General features: G+C 33.6%; 1 long non-coding RNA gene across 2 annotated transcripts in view; it reads left to right on the top strand.

Annotated features, from left to right (window-relative positions):
* LOC143234923 (uncharacterized) overlaps positions 1-13,350 on the top strand; it is a 14,701-nt gene extending 1,351 nt beyond the window's left edge. Inside the window, exons 1-3 of one of the 2 annotated variants that reach the window (XR_013018852.1) lie at positions 11,654-11,762; positions 12,667-12,748; positions 12,972-13,350. This is a non-coding gene — a long non-coding RNA (uncharacterized LOC143234923). Of the gene's footprint in view, positions 1-11,653; positions 11,763-12,666; positions 12,749-12,971 lie in introns of those variants that run through there. The other variant, XR_013018853.1, reaches the window with a different exon arrangement.
* Positions 13,351-16,845: the final 3,495 nt, after the last annotated feature.

Genomic DNA, 16,845 nt, shown 5'->3' with positions numbered 1-16,845 from the left:
ATAATTTATTCCAGCAACATTTTATGTTTGCATTGTAATTATATTTTATCAAGGTTTCATGTGCATCAAATCCTGTTATCAAAGATTTACGTAAATTAAAGGTATAACAAATATGGTTGTACTTTCCATAATGGCTGATTTCGCAGTCGCAGGATTTAAATAGAAAGTATGAACAAGTATAAAGGTGTAAAATTTCATGTAAGGCAAAGGTAATTTGGGTTTTTGTGGTTAGTTGAACATGTTGAGTGGCGTTTAAATTTACTAACATTATATTTTTATTAATATGAATCTAATGTATTTTATGTCAGTGTTTGAAAAAAATTATATGATAGCTGTCCTGTACTGCTGTACATTCTCTTGAAAAACCAACTTGGATTTTATAAAAGTAATTCGTTCGGTTGAACCATAAGCTCATTAAACTCAGTCGGAAAGAAGTGAAGCGTTATTGTGTATCTTCGTAACGTAATACGTTAAACATCAATACACCACCACACAACAAAAAAGGTTACTCTACCCTTCTTGTTCTACTTTTCCTAGTTTTTTTTAGCACAGTAATTTTTTAATACCTCTACATATTGCAATATTCTAGAACGAAGGTTCTTTTTTTAACCGTGTTTGTCGACTCAGTGCTGTTCAACAGCGTGACAACGAAAGGTAAGTCCTTGTTTTTTATTTTAAAAATATATGATTTATAGCTTCTGATTTCTCAACAATAAACTTTTATTTTACTCGCTTTAAGAATAATCTGGAAAATTTTAGCTATATGGAATGTAAGATATCTACAGAAATTCATTTTTTATCCATAGATGAATTATAAACGAATAAAGCCAGGTTTCCTTCTTTTAACAAACAACTTCCATTTCCTTTTTATCTTTATGTTTCATAACTATCTGGCCTGGCATGGCCAGGTGGTTAACGCACTCCACTCGTATTCTGAATGTCATGGGTTCGAATCCCGGTCGCACTAAACATGCTCGACCTTTTAGCCGTGGAGGCGTTATATGTGACAGTCAATTCCACTATTCGGTGGTAAAAGAGTACAAGAGTTGGCGTTGGGTGGTGATGACTAATTGTCTTCCATCTAGTCTTACACTGCTAAATTAGGGATAGCTAGCGCAGATAGCCCTTGAGTAGCTTTGCGCGAAATTCAAAAGAGACCAAACAAAATACATCATTAACCTTATACAGTGTAAAAAATGCAATCGCCAGTAGGAAGGACATACACAAATAATTCTTAGGGAACGTTTTAAGAACCATAAATCGTGTATGAACACCGAACAAAATCTCCCTGTTGCTCAACACTTTAACCAACCCGGTCATTTCATTAACGATGTTACTCTCATGACATTGAAACAAGTTTCAAAACAATAAATAACTGGTAGAGAAGTAAAAGAAGATTATTAGATTGCTAATTTAAAAACTGTTCAACCTTTCGAAATTATCTAGATTCTAAAATCAGTGATCTTCGTTCATTGGTTTCATCTCTGTCTAGTTATTTAAAATTAAGTTTTATACCTGCTTTTAAAAATTGATTATTATAACGATATGTTATTTCAATGAGACCCCGGACGTCATCTTTATTTTATGTAAATATTTTAATATAGTTTTAAGTATATATATATATATATACAGCTATTTTTAAAGCAAGATATCTCTAATACCTTTTAACATACATTCTCTCCATCAGTTACATTGTACCGGAAATTAAACACTTTGAAACAACAGTACATGGAGAAATGAACATTTCCTGGAAAACCGAATGATCCTCATGACGTCAATAAACTCCTGTTATATACACATATCACTCATTAAATTATACCATAATGAATCCTTCGTTGGGGCGAAGTTCTTATCCAGCCCTCAACACCCGCAGACTAATCATACTTGTGCCAGCCATGGAATACTGAATTTAATGTCTGTTGTTCCCCCTCTAAAAGCACTGTTAGCCTTTTCTCCGTGTTTCTAAGGGACATCGACCCAACCATCCAACCTAAAGAAATAGAACATGCCATCGAGTGCTAAATCCAGACCGAGATATACGCCGTACATCGCATCTCTTCTAAACACACCAATCTGCTTACTTACTTCCTCAAGACAGTGACAATCTCCAAGTACTCGTATAGTGTCGACTGCATCCCACGAAACGGTTGTTTTAACCATATATTTCACTTCCGTGCCGAACGCCCTCATCGTAGATCCACCAAGCCCGGGATATACCAAAATTCTAGATTTCCACAACAAGAGAAATCGACCGACGACTTCCCACAGTCAACCAACCAACAAACACCCAGTAAAATCACCCAAACTGATTTATACAACAAGTTATCTAAGGATACTCAAACCAAACTTCTAGACATCACTACGGTCGACGCCTCAACCTCCACCTCTTAAGCAACCCAAACCAACATCTATCGGCGAAGGAAGGCCACCCAGACGAGCAACCACCTGGTTGAAGAATCTCCACCACCCACAGACCAGCGGAACAGGCAGACGGACTCACCGCTTCCCATTAACCCATGGCATTGGGGAGCCGAATCATCACCACTACCTCCACCCTACATTATTCATCACCAACAATCCCACGGCCTTATTTATCGCCGATCAGATCCGAAGACGTAACAGGGAAAAAACCCACTCATCAAGTCGATATTTTCCCGTCCACTTAGAACTGTATACAAGCCCTTCCTTTTTCTCCATGCTAACTCAACTGGCACTAGGTCGCTTCACTGGCACCAGCTAGTGAAAGTAGGTTTTCTCGGGTTCTACCGTTTCCCCCACATCAAAAATTTGGCATCGGATTTATAGATACCAGCCTTTCTGATGGACCTTAAGTCCAATATCGGTAGTTGATTTTGTGATCTGGTGTACGTTATTCACAACCGCGATTAGATGCCTGTCATTGGCTCTTTTCGCCGTTTTTAATTCAACACCAATTTAAGAGTGGGGTGAAGCAAAAGCTAATTTTTATCACCCCCGGTTATGTCTGTTTCCAAGCAAAGGGGGCAAAGATATTCAGACCGAAATACTTGTTAGTTTCAAGGTATACCATCACTTCCAATTTGCCCTGAAGAAGAAACGGTCCACATTTCAAAGCTCGGGTTATATGGCCTTTATTCATTTTAAACTTAACATAAACTTAAACCTCTCAGCACGTAGCCCAAAGTGATTGTTATAAAACCAATAAAGAAGTATACTTCCAAATCAAGCTAGTTAACCTTATGAAGCATATATCGGTTAAACCTACCTAGAACTTCCTGTGTACATCTATCACTATGATGAACACAAAAGAACTACAGTGTTTTGTATACTAAAAGCATTGCAATAGTTCTGTACTTAACAATATTTCTTTTTTTCCTGCCATTTCGAACATCACTTGTTTCTATTTGCACTAGAAAAACTGAATCGATTTGTAGCATTTAGGAATTATCGTTAGCCTTACATTTGGTAAATACAGAACTATCATTTTACCTATAAAAAAACTATCTTAACTTTATGTTTTCATGATCACCTTTTTCAATTGTCACTACTAATTATTAAAGAGAAGAAAACAATAAGAGTATGGAGAAAAAGAATTTGATCTAGATGTTAAGAATTGATGAATGTTACGTATTATATTTTATCTCGGACGAATCTCGGATTTATTATGTTACGTATGTTAACGTTTTACGATTTCAAATTGCCGGAAACTTTAAGTTAATTAAATGTCGATATGTATCAAATGTATAATATTTGGAATCAAGACTGATACACACAACTTTCTTTTTAACACATATATATTTTGATATCCAATACCATTTATAATAACTATTATAAATGATGATTTATTCTCATCGGCAACATATTCATAATTCATAATGCTAAAAGATTAAAAAGGCAATATTTTCACCTGGCAAACCCTATTAACTATCCAAAATAATTTTAACATTATATGTAAAAACGGCTCGTTTGGGTTGAGAAAATATTTTACATAGAAGAGCGAACAACGTTTCGTCCTTCTTCGGTCATCGTCAGTTTTACAAAGAAAGAAAAAGGTAACTGACCGGAAGCTGTCCACATGTTTGAAAGGGGTTGTGTAAATGAGTGTCGGAATGTAGAGGGTGTGCTTAGATTTGATTATATAACTTTCGCTCCTCCACGTCAAATATTTTCTCAACCCAAACGAGCCGTTTTTACATATATATTTCTCTACAAGTGGGTTTTCTCGACATCACTGAATTTTAACTTTGTTAACTGACTACACAAAGAATATTTTATCAGCCTATCAAAATATTTTTCAACCACTTACATAAAGCTAATATGTATATAATTATGGGATAATTTTTATCACCTCTTTTCAAAAGATGAATAACATTAGCCAACTTCCAATCTTATGGCAACTGACTCTATTGAAGAGCTTAGAAAAAATAATAATAAACAAACTATATATCCAGACCTTCTTTCAAAATATTATTTACTCCAGGTGCTTTATCATTTTTTAACCTTTTTAACTGTTTCTTAACGAGTTCAGAAGTAATGTGATAATCATGTAAATTTTATTTCCATATAGCAATTGTTCAGGTTAGGGAATACTGTTCAAAATTTTATTAGTAAAAAGTGAAGAGAAATTATATTTTAATAATACAACCATCCCATAATCATTAAATATTAGCCTCCCAGTGTTCAAAGGTCCTGCTCCCATCGTAACATTTTGCTTACCTTTAATGTATTTGAAGAAATCCTTTTTTTTTCATTGAATCTTTTTATCATGTGTTGTTTATTTCATAATTTCTTATTTCACCAACGTTCTGGATCTATAATTATCCAAATCTCCCATAATTGCAATCAGTTTAAACTTTTTATAGTTATAATGTTTTCTTTAATCTTATCCCAATACTCTTCGTGAGCCAACTTGGTTTTTTTTCTTTGTAACAATCCCTTTTTTTTCCCTCTAAGCAACATACCTGTGTTGAACATTTAATAATTTATTTAAACATTTGTTTTCCACCTTTTGGTCAGTACCTCAATCTAGTACAGTTGCCTAACTTACTGCAAATAGTTCTTATCTCATCTTTTGAACATTTTATTTTTGACATTTATACAGAAAATGTCATTTTTCCCTATCTCCACATGCAGCAAAGCATCAGATCTAATTTTATAACAATCATTTATACCCTTTAACCATTTCTTTGTCAGAAGTTAACATAATATTTAAAATAGCATTGTTTCTAATGGTTCCTTAACACAAAGTGTTGAAAAAAACCCATCCAGAACAAATTTAAAAAAATCTAACTCTCTCATGTTTCGACCCCAAAATCTCCCACTCTGTATGCCTAAAGTTAAAATATCCCATAATTATAATATCATTGACCGTCGAATTATTTATATTATTAAAGAGTTTTTCAATACTTTTATCAGTTTCAGTTGGTTGTCTGTAAGAAATTCTAAACAAAACCATTTTCCTTTGAAATAAAACGAGATTGACTCAACCTCACTGTTGTTAGCTTTGATAATTTAATTTGAACAAGCTGTACCTGACATTTTACATATAAAAAACACTCCTTCCTCGTCTACCATACAACCTATAATTATGTATTTTAACAAATTACTTTCATTATAAATGTCTACATGTCAGTTATTATTATTATATCAAAATCATCTGTTCCTACCTGTTCTTCATTGATCCGTTTTATTTTTTATGCTTTTAGGATTACTTTTATGACAACTTACCCTACCATTAAAATTGCCTTTATATCTATACACTAAATACACTTTATACACTAAATCCCTAGGGCTCTCTGCATCTTATATCTTCTTCATTATTCTGGCACTCTCCACTGTCTAACCCTAGTTTAAAATTATCTTGCCAGTTGAATTAACAACCAAAGCAAATAAGCCTTCTCATACGCTATTCAAATAGAAACAATTCATTTCAAAATGTTCCTTTTCACACTAAACTGACCCCATAAATTTAATCAGTTAATCTTCTCTTCCTTACGCATTAACGTGAGCCTACCAGTCAGCCCTTGTGATCTATTTATAATTTCATCTCCTCAGTTAATTTCTCGTGACCCTTTGGACTGGCCGTAATAACTTTATTAATGGTTGTACTTGCTTAACAGTTAGCTCTTCTGACCGACCCTTTTCCTAGATCTTTAGCTTTATGTACACTACACTATGGCGAGAGAGAGAGAAAACATAATTTCATGTTGGGTTTTAAAAATGTATACCGTTTTACTTAGCATTTTCCAAAAGCGCATTGCAAGAATATTGTACTTTGATTAAGTTTAAATAATAATTAATAAGTGTAGTTGTCAGAAGCACATTAAATTCACAGATAATACATCAGATTCATTAGATATCTTAAGTTAGTTTGCCAAGTGTTTTATATGATAAGAGAAATAAAAAACACAAATTCATTTTCAATTTTAAATAATACAGTTATCCGATGTGTAAGAAGAAGGAAGTACCTGCGAAAAGATAATAAAAGTAGAGGCAATAGCCCAACTGTATAGGTCTCGACCCCTATTTTGTACTACTAGAATTAGGTGTTGTCTACGTACCAATTAGACATTGGGATACGAATGATGCTAGGTAGGAGAGTTTGGCGTCTGTGTATCCTGCTGTCGAGCAAGGACAACAGAAAAGACCATGGACAAAGGTCATATAAAAGCCCAGTGTATCAGGAAGTTTTTAGGTAAAAGCGTTTGACATTGTCTGGCACTACGGAATAAAATACAAATTTATGAAGTTCAAAGTATCTCCAATGTTTATCAGATGGATTTCCAACTTTATAGAAAATCGAGAGCTAAAGTCAGAATCAACTCTAACTTATCCAATCCATTCACCTTTAATGCAGGTGTACCACAGGGATCAGTTCTTAGTCCACTATTCTATACACTCTTTGTCAATGACCTACCACAGCCGTCTACACCATTCACTCATCCATCACAATACGCCGACGACATCACATTATGAAGCACTTCATGGGACTCTCCACTAATAGCCAAGAAAATACAAGAAACGACAGACAACATTACTCAACAATGCAATAAATGGAAAACCACTCTTAACCCCTCCAAAACACAAGCTATAATCCTACACCGCAGATTAAACAAGAGATTAAAACGCGTAAAACTAGCTAAACTTAACCTTTATAACACTCCCATCTCTTTCTCCAAAACCGCTAAATTCCTTGGAATAATAACAATAAAACAAAAACTTACATGGAATTCTCACTTCAAAATCATCAGAAAGAAAGTCTAAACCAGAATTTCGTACCTCTGCAAGATTAGTCACCATACCCATGAATGCAGACCCCAAACCACATTATACATTTATTAAACATTTATAAGACCTTTAATATAATACGGAGTTATGGTGACATGCAACACTAACAGAAACCAATCCTTATTACTACAAATGCTACAAAATCGAGTGATACGCATCGTACATCGCCTACCGTGTTACACGCCAGTAAGTTATGTCAAAAGACATACGAAAATACAACTAATTTCAGATTGCCTAATTAAGCTAGCAAAAAAATAAGCTAGCTCGTAGTCATAACCAAGTATTATTACACTCTTAATCTATGTCATTATGCATAAAAGATAAAGTTACCAAGGTATAATTGAACAAATGGATGCAACAAAATACGATATTACTAGATTTCAAGACAAGAACACTGTAGTCTGAAAACTATTAGAAAACAAATAACATATTACGGCTTAGTAAACATCTTAAAATATGAATATCAGCACTTCAAATGTAAAGCAATTAAAACATTGCTAGTAGCATATTAGGCCTGGCATAGCCAAGCGAGTAATGCGTGCGACTCTTAATTCGCGGATTCGCGCCCGCGTCGCGTCAAACATGCTCGCCCTCCCAGCCGTGGGGGCGTTATAATGTGACGGTCAATCCCACTATTCGTTGATAAAAGAGTAGCCCAAGAGTTGGCGGTGGGTGGTGATGACTAGCTGCCTTCCCTCTCGTCTTTCACTGCTAAATTAGGGACTGCTCGGTGCAGTGGGCTAACAACCTACTCATTTAAATACCTGTTGAATAATCCGCAAGCGATTGCGGCACTATGTTCCTAGATGAAATCTAATGGTGATAACTAACTAACTAGTAGCATATTATCAAGTAAAATAACAAAACTCAAATAACTACAGTATAGCTTTCAAATAAATAGTTCAAATAAGCTTTTGGCCAGATGTAGAAGTTAAAATTACACAGTAGAGTGTGAATGTTTAAATTAAACTAAAATACCTAAAAATTGAGAAGAAGCTAAGTAGCACTTTATTAATTGTTTTATATTAACCTCAGAAGCATCTCCGCCAGATGTATCGTAGCTTCATTTACAGCTTTGCCGATTACTTTGAACGTAAGGGTGAATGGGTTTAAATCACTTTCACTTGGAGTATGTCAAAAGTGTTTGAACTGCCTTTGAACCTAGGACGTGTATGGTTTTATAAACGATCCGCTAGTCTTTTGAAAGAAGAGACAATGCTTGCGTCATCACTCATTGGATAGCAGAGTTCTTAAATGACATATGATATTTGAGAGAATTTGGTTCGATCTTTAAGACTTTTTATTCTCAGCAGAGTTCTAGCTACATATTAAAGGTGAACTTGTAGATAGACTCTATTAAATATGATTATTAATTTCTTCTTCAACATGGTTGATGAAGGCTTTTATTGACTGTATAATATGTAGTATATACTGGGTAGAAGTTGAGTTTTAAATTGAATTTTAAGCTGAATAACTCTCCTTGTAAAATTTTTCAAGAAATGGTAAATCTACGACATATTAAAATTTTAAAGGTTGTCTTTGAAATAAATAAATAAAAACTGTCAGAATGAGTTTATAGCTTTGTGAACCTGTATCTGACCATGATTTGTGTATTTTAGTGTTATATTAACAGTTTATTAAGCGCCAGTACACCTTACATGCGCTCAGAAGGCACGATCTTTGCTCTCATTGGTTTAATATTCGATACTGAGTGAGGCATTTGTATAATATACAGCTACAAATTGTCTTACTTCAAACATTAAGTAGCTAATGCATACTTAACTAGATTCCTAACGCAGCATTGTATAAGACTAACATAACCTGAACGAGTACTCGACTTGCAACTTGGAGATGGCGGTATCGAAAGCCGACACCAAAGATTTCTTGAGAGCACTATAATGTGTCAGTGAACCTCGCTTTTCGTTAGTAACCTAAAAGTTGGAAGTGGATGTTGTTAAATTGCTACTCTTTCTCTAGTCTATCATTTCAAAATTATAGATGTGTAGCGCAATTAGCACTCGCGTAGCTTTGCAAAAAATTCAAAATACGAATGAAGAAGTAATATAATATAATTATAGCCTTAAGTCAAGCCACCCATTCAACTTAAAGATGGGTATGATACACAGCCTATATTCTCTGGAAAAAATAAAATATTTGTAATAAAGAAGAGGCTAATAAGAATGAATTAAAACACAACTTGAACAAGCTTTAAGTCACACAATACCAATTTAATATAATATAATATTTAGGGACAACAAGAGTAATGAGTGGATCCATCACAAGTTGGGATCATCAGCCTTCTTCGGAAGAGTGAAGGAAGGGTCACATCTTGGGATTGTAATAAGCCATGGTGAAACTGGCTGAATGAGACAGCAAAGTCGTCCAATACCAGACATGTGCAGGTGCGTGTCTATGTATGTATGACTGCCATAGTTCCAAAAGGAAATAATCTTGATTGTTTGTTTGTTTGTTCTAAATTTCGCACAAAGCTACACGAGGGCTATCTGCCCTAGCCGTTCCTAATTTAGTAGCGTACGTCTAGAGGAAAGGTAGCTAATCATTACCATCCACCGTCAATAGTTTGGCTACTTTTTATCAACGAATAATGGGATTGACCGTCACTTCATAACGCGCCCACGGCAGAAAGTGCAAGAATATTTGGGGTGACGGGGATTCGAATCCGCAACTTTCAGATTATTAGTCAAGCGTCCCAGCCACCTGGCCATCCTGGGCCAGTTATTTAATAACAACATGGGCTATCTGTGCTCTACCTACCACAAGTATCGAAACTTAGCATTCTTTCTCTACATACATTTTGCTATGCAACTGGAGGGATGAGTATTTTGTGTTCTTTTGATAGGAATATATACAGTGCTACATTAGAATGAAGGAAACACACTTTGTTTTAAGAGTTTTGAATAACAGATGCTATAACTGTAAAACATTCCACATCCTAACAAAGACATTTGGATACTTCTGTGACTTGGTAAAAAATAGACATATGCCTGTTAGAAGCCAGTAAAACACAAAATTGTTGCAGAGCAGCCATGAGTCCCAAAGTGTGGTTAACAGGAGGTGAATTTTCTTTCAAATTAGGAATACAGTTTTATCAATTACACGAGGCGTTCAATAAGTGACGGTGATGTGATGCCAGGACCAAACCTAACTCCATTTTTGCACTCGAAGATGATAGTATATAGAACTTTTCAGAGTTTACTGGTAATGATCACACTGACACTTATATAATACTACAAATGCTATACTATACATAGATGCACTATTAGAATTATTCCAATATTCAGAACTTTCATCTAATAGATGCTAACATTCTCACTGTGCTTACTTGGAATGGGATCTCGAGTAACTAGACTGAACAGCACTCTCATTAGATTTTATTTTAAACGTGGATAATAAACTCTTTACAGTACATGGTTACTTCTTAGAAGTGTTCTTGAAGTGGAGACAGTTACTACCTTCCCACTAATCAATCAGTCCTAAATTGAGGATGACTAGTGCATATAGTCTTTGAGTAGTTTCGCGCGAAAACAATATAATTAAAAGAGGATCATCAGTTGAGGAAAAGGAATGAAAGAAAGACACAATAATATTTAAGTAAGTTACTAGATATATATATATACTAGAGATATATAAAGTATTTATAACAATAAAATTGAATTTATCTGGCCAGTTCAAAATTATCTTCTGATCAAGAAACCAATAGACTGATGAAAAGGTGCCATAATTGGTTTAGTTCCAAATCATTTCCAGGGTGAATATATGTAATAGTACGCACCAAACTCTTACTATTTCTGCCCTTTCCATAAAAGAAAAGAAAGGCTAGCTTTATTTCAAATAACCTTACAGTTGAGAGCATTAAGCACAATCAAGCATTGGTATCTGCCTTGTTCAACAGAAAGAAATATCCAGAACAAAGTTTCAGAACAGAGTACAGAGGGAAAAAAAGACTTTAGTCAAATTTGTAGTAGAAACACTTGCCCGATCAAAACATTTCCACTTTCAAAACAGGCTAAGGGTTCAAGAAATAGAAACTATTAAGGAACAAGGACTGGTAGAACTGAGTACTAGTCCTTAGGAAACGCCTATTGTGCTTGTGAAGAAGAGGGTAAATCAACAAGATTCTTCGTGGACGTCTAGAAGGTGAATGAAGTCACAAAGAAAAATACCAGAAAGAAGAATGATTGATTTAATACTTCATAGTAGGTGAATTTTATCAAAAAGAAAACTTTTTTGTTATGTATTTACGTGTGACATTTTCAATGTCATTTACACAAATGCTACATTCTAAGAATCATAGTTTATTTGAGTGTATGAAGTTTAATTTATGATATCTAGGAGCAGTTCTAGTGTTTATGAGGTATTCACATGTAAATTAGCTTCTTATAATGTTCGTTGCAATTTGTTAAATGCAGATGGCTGCAGATTGGGACTTGTGTGAAATTTCCTCGTCGAAAGTTACAGGTGATAAACCTTACAAGGTGAAAAGTAGAATTACATCCTTTATCGGTTAAAGTATATTAAATGTTTTAATTCAAAGTACAAAAGTTTTAGCACTTTGTATGGATTGAAAAAAACAATGGAAATGTTTTAAATGTAAAGCAAGACGTGTTTCATTTTATGATTTATCGTAAAGTAACGTTTGTGACTTTGACGAATTTGATCAAGATAATTCTCAAATTGAAATAAAATGTGACTTAAGACGTAAGTAATTTGATTAACAACGTGCGTTTGATAGTCGACCATGACAGTAGCTCCTTAGCCTTTATGAAAAAGTTTGTTCTGGATTAACATATAAATTTATGTATATTTAGTTATGTAGATTTGATATTGACGAGTTTCGTACTTTTTACTGTATTAATTGCTCACTGTCGGTGATATAAAGTGAATTCATAGATACATTGGTTTTGCTCATTGATAATATTAATTTTGTATATTTTTGATAATTTGAATTTTTATCACTATACCCAACAAAGAACTGACAAAAGCCGTACACTTTCATTAAAAAGTTAATGTCTGAAAAAAAAAATTTAAAATGCGAAACATTTTGTAATTTACATTTCCAATGTTTACTGGCGATATGTTTGTTTTTCTATATGACTCAGTTTTGTAGCTTTTATTTTGCTAGTCCCCAGGTAATCCGGTAAGAAATTAATAATATCCTCAGTTAGTGAGTTTATCTGGAAATATCAAGAAATAAGTTTTTATAATAACACTGTGAAAGAGCTTGGTAGCGTGATTGTCAAAATAACATCCCAGCACATGCGATTCACCCTCACCAGTCTATTTGATATCTAATAAGTGAAATAATTCTGTATTTTACTTCAAACAAATTGCATTTTTGAAGTCAGTTGTATAATATTTCTTGTTTGTTTTATGTTATAGGTGTTGTAATCTGCTATAATGAAGTCTTTGGTACTTGTATTACTTGTTGTTCTGTTCACCGGTGTGATTAGCAGAAAACCAGGTAATCACATTTTTTCATTTAAACATTTCTTTGTTTAGTCAATTTATATTTTGATACACTAAATGTTATTACTTTTTATTGTAAACTTATGACAGTCTATTGGTATTAAAAATTTCAGTATATTTGTATATACCCGACTTTCTTCCAACTTCAGATTTTATTAGTCTCGCCTAGCATTACGAGAAATACTAATAACGTTTACATATTTTCTTCATCTACCTAGCATGGAAATGTCCGCCTTGGCCATATTTCTTTGTAGACCCTTGTCCCAACGGAATTCTTCCAGGCTCAACCTGTAACTCTGACAATGATTGTCCTGGTGCTTCATATTTATGTTGCTGGGATTGGCGTGACTGCAGAAATAGGTGTACAAGAGGTGTCAATACTTAAATACAACATTTAGTATTAAAATGCGAAATCCAACTTCTGTACGATACCTCGATTTAATGATAGTTTTGCCTCGTTTCGAAAGTGTGAAATGTTTTGCGATGGCACAATAAGTTACTTACTCTTCAGATTATATTTCATAATTTTACGATATCTGAATTTTAAAAGCATTTTGTATGTTTTAATCTTCAATAAAGACTTAATTAATTAAGAAACGAACGAAATGCCCGTTTACTACAAATCTTGATGTGTTAATACGGGCATCGATAACTCGATATTTCCACTTTTTTGCAAACACATAAAAATATGTAATTTTTGTAACCATAAAAATGTTGTTAATATCTTCGAATACATTTTGTAAAACAGCAGAAACTTCGTATATTACACGCAGAACACTTAGTTTTAAATCCACACAAAGCTATAATACTTCAATGCTATAAAAAATTTATAATTAACTTATGATAGATCTGTTTGGGATAAATGAATAAATTTCATGTTTCTAAAACGTGGTATTTCTTGTTTTTTAGTTATTTTCATACTATATTATCCATAAGGCGCTATATACACTTTGAAATATTCTGCCTATAAGAAATTTAAGAATTATATTCGGTACGTTTTTCAATATTTTTTTTTTTATAATAGCAGTTTAAAGCTAACTTTCGTTTCAAAATAAAGTTACGACTATAATTTACACTAGTTTTAAAAAAATCATTCAATTTGACTATTTGCATTATATATTCATATATAAAGTTTTTATTTAATTTTACTTACACCAGAGATTATTTGTGCTGTGTCGTGTATCGAAATCAGTATTTAGCATTATAAGTGATCATGAGTACCACCGAGCTACATTCGGGGTTGGGAAGGGGGAAACGCGGAAGGAAAAATTTGAATATCTCAAGCAATTATACACGTTAATACATTTATATATTGTATGATCATTTATTCTCTCTAGAATGGGACAATCTAAAATTCATGTCAAAACATTAAAACACGTCTTTAAGCACTAATAACAAATGCCTTAGTAAAACTATATTTAAAAAAAACACATTAAGTACCTTTTCTGTAAATGAAAAGAATCTAATTTAAAAACGCCTTAGGTTTGAAACAAAGGTACGGCAAATGAAGGATTGAGTGTGAAACTTAAAATAATTAAAGCGGCGGCCAAACTGGTAGCTAAACTTATAGGCCTTGTTTTTTGTTTACCTTCCAGGCATGATGATGAGTAAAATAAAATGCGCAGCCGAAGTAACTAAAGCACGGTATTTACTAGAAAATACGTAATGATGCTGGAGTGGTTTCAAAAGAGGCATAGCCAAAGTTTCGACTTAATTCTGTGATGGGTCGCCAATTTATTTCGAATTGTCTGAAACTGAGTTAAATTGTAATTTAGGGTTAGAAATTAAATAAATGTAGCTGTGTAACTAATTTATCATACCAACAAGATTGATATACACACTTTTTAAATACAAATAAATTTTGATATACAAACAATAACACAATTTATAGTAACTGTTATTAAAAATAATGATCCACAAACAAAAGCTTTATAAACTCACAAATAATATTTGGTGGCCTATATGACGTGGAACTTCCTCGATATCTTACCGAGGGTTTAAGATGAGTGAATTAATTTTAAGTTGATGTAGATACAATTAAATTAACAATGGCTTAGCTAGCTCTCTGTCTCCTTCATTCTTCGTTTGTTAGCATGAAGATTTATTGAACACTGAAGTTATGTTTTTGTAAAAATACTAATGTCCGACGCAAATCCATTGAAGTTAAATGTATTAAACGTCCCTAGTCAAATGTATGAATTTTCCTATTAATAAACGATATAACAATCACGATTATAGCTTCCTAGGTTTATAGCAAACCAATAATATATACTGTCTTTGTGTGCGTGCCGCATTGGTTATATTTATAGGCATGAGGGGAGTTTCTCGAAATTACAGTTGTCAAAAGTGATTTAGGTGAATGAATACTTATGAAGTCAACACATTTCAGTTTGTGTATTCCTATGCATGTTTTGCAGATATTTAACCCCCTTTACATATAAAAGTGCCAAGATTGACCGTTAGAATTTTGAATAAAGAATAATTTTAATAAAAACATTATTTACATTACTTGTATTTCATCAAAATGTTTCCCCCCGCAAGTACAGCGGTATATCTCCGGATTACAACGCTAAAATCAGGGGTTTGATTCCCCTCGGTGGGCTGAGCAGATAGCACGATGTGGCTTTGCTATAAGAAAAACACGCGTTTCATCAAATTGTCACATTATTGGTAGAGCGTGAATACTTTTGCAAGGTATAATATTTATATTGCCACATACCTTCAATGCCTTACATTTTGACAAATTCTCTAATAACAATATGAAACAAAATTTTTACTTTTTCTTGTTCCTGGACAGAAAATGTTGTTCTCCAATTGTTCATGCCTAAAGTAAATGGAAAAGATCTATTGTTTTCTTTAAACTTTGCTATTGTGACCAGGGTAATGAAATTTTCAAATTTGCCCATTTTCCAGAACATTCGAGGTTAATTTAGTGCTGAATAGCTGACAAAGAATTGTCTCGAACTTACAAGAATTTTCTACAATGTCGTAGAACATACACGAATTTTCAAGAACCTTTTAGAATTTTCTAGAACTTTCCATGGTAATATAGGGGCTCACCACTTTCGTTTAGTTTTAGCTGCCTAAGTGAACACATAGACCTATCTGATTTTATCACAGATGGCATCAAGAAGCTGCAAGCATTCTGCAGACACATTCTGCTATGTATGTGGCCAATTTATCAAAACAAGAGCGAAAAAGTACTCTGTGACAGCATCTGCTAAAATGTGTGAAACCTTCAAGGCATATTTTGGCATGCTTGTTGGAGATCAAGACAAACTCTGGGCACCTCATTTTACCTGCGAGCACTGCAAAAAAAACAAAACTCTAGAAGGTAAGACGGACAGTTTTAATTGCTTGAATAGTAAGATTTTATATTATACAAGTTTTAGACCTTTTAAAATTTAAATATCTTTTAATTTATTTTTTGAATGTCCAATAGTATAGATAAAATATCACATATAGAATATTTTGCACGAACCTCTTACACATTAGTTGTGGATGAAATAAATTTGTTCTTCATAATAAAAATTTTATTTTGCTTTTTTGCAGGATGATACAGAGGGGAAAGAAAGCCATGAAGTTCGCTTTTCCAAAATTTGGCGAAGGCCCACTGACCATTCAAGCAATTGATACTTCTGCATGGTGGACTCTTTCAAACGTCGGGTTGACGAGAATGCACCTACTATCACGTATCTGGACCTTCCATCATCCATCGCCTCAATGCCACACTGCCCTGAGTTCCCTGTAGCCACTTCGCCAGAGAGAAACAGCCATCTCAAAAAACTACTCACTTCTAAACACTTTTTTTTTTCATTTTTATATAACTTTAGTATAAATACATGTAAATCTTGATACATATGTTGTTTTATTCAGTCCTTATGTAAATGCAAATGTGCAAATTTGCCCGTTTTTACATAGAAAATAGGTTAATTTCTAAATTTCATTATCCAGGTCACAAAAGCAAAGTTTGAAGGGAATAATGGCCATTTTGTGTACTTTTACAACATCTCGTATGTAGGTCAAGCTGGACTTGACATTTGGGCCAAAGGAATAAAACTTGGAAACATAACTTATTAGTTTATATTCAGA

This window comes from Tachypleus tridentatus, chromosome 12, assembly GCF_004210375.1.
Source record: "Tachypleus tridentatus isolate NWPU-2018 chromosome 12, ASM421037v1, whole genome shotgun sequence".
NCBI lineage: Eukaryota > Metazoa > Arthropoda > Merostomata > Xiphosura > Limulidae > Tachypleus > Tachypleus tridentatus.
This window is presented reverse-complemented; position numbering and strand designations above follow the sequence as displayed.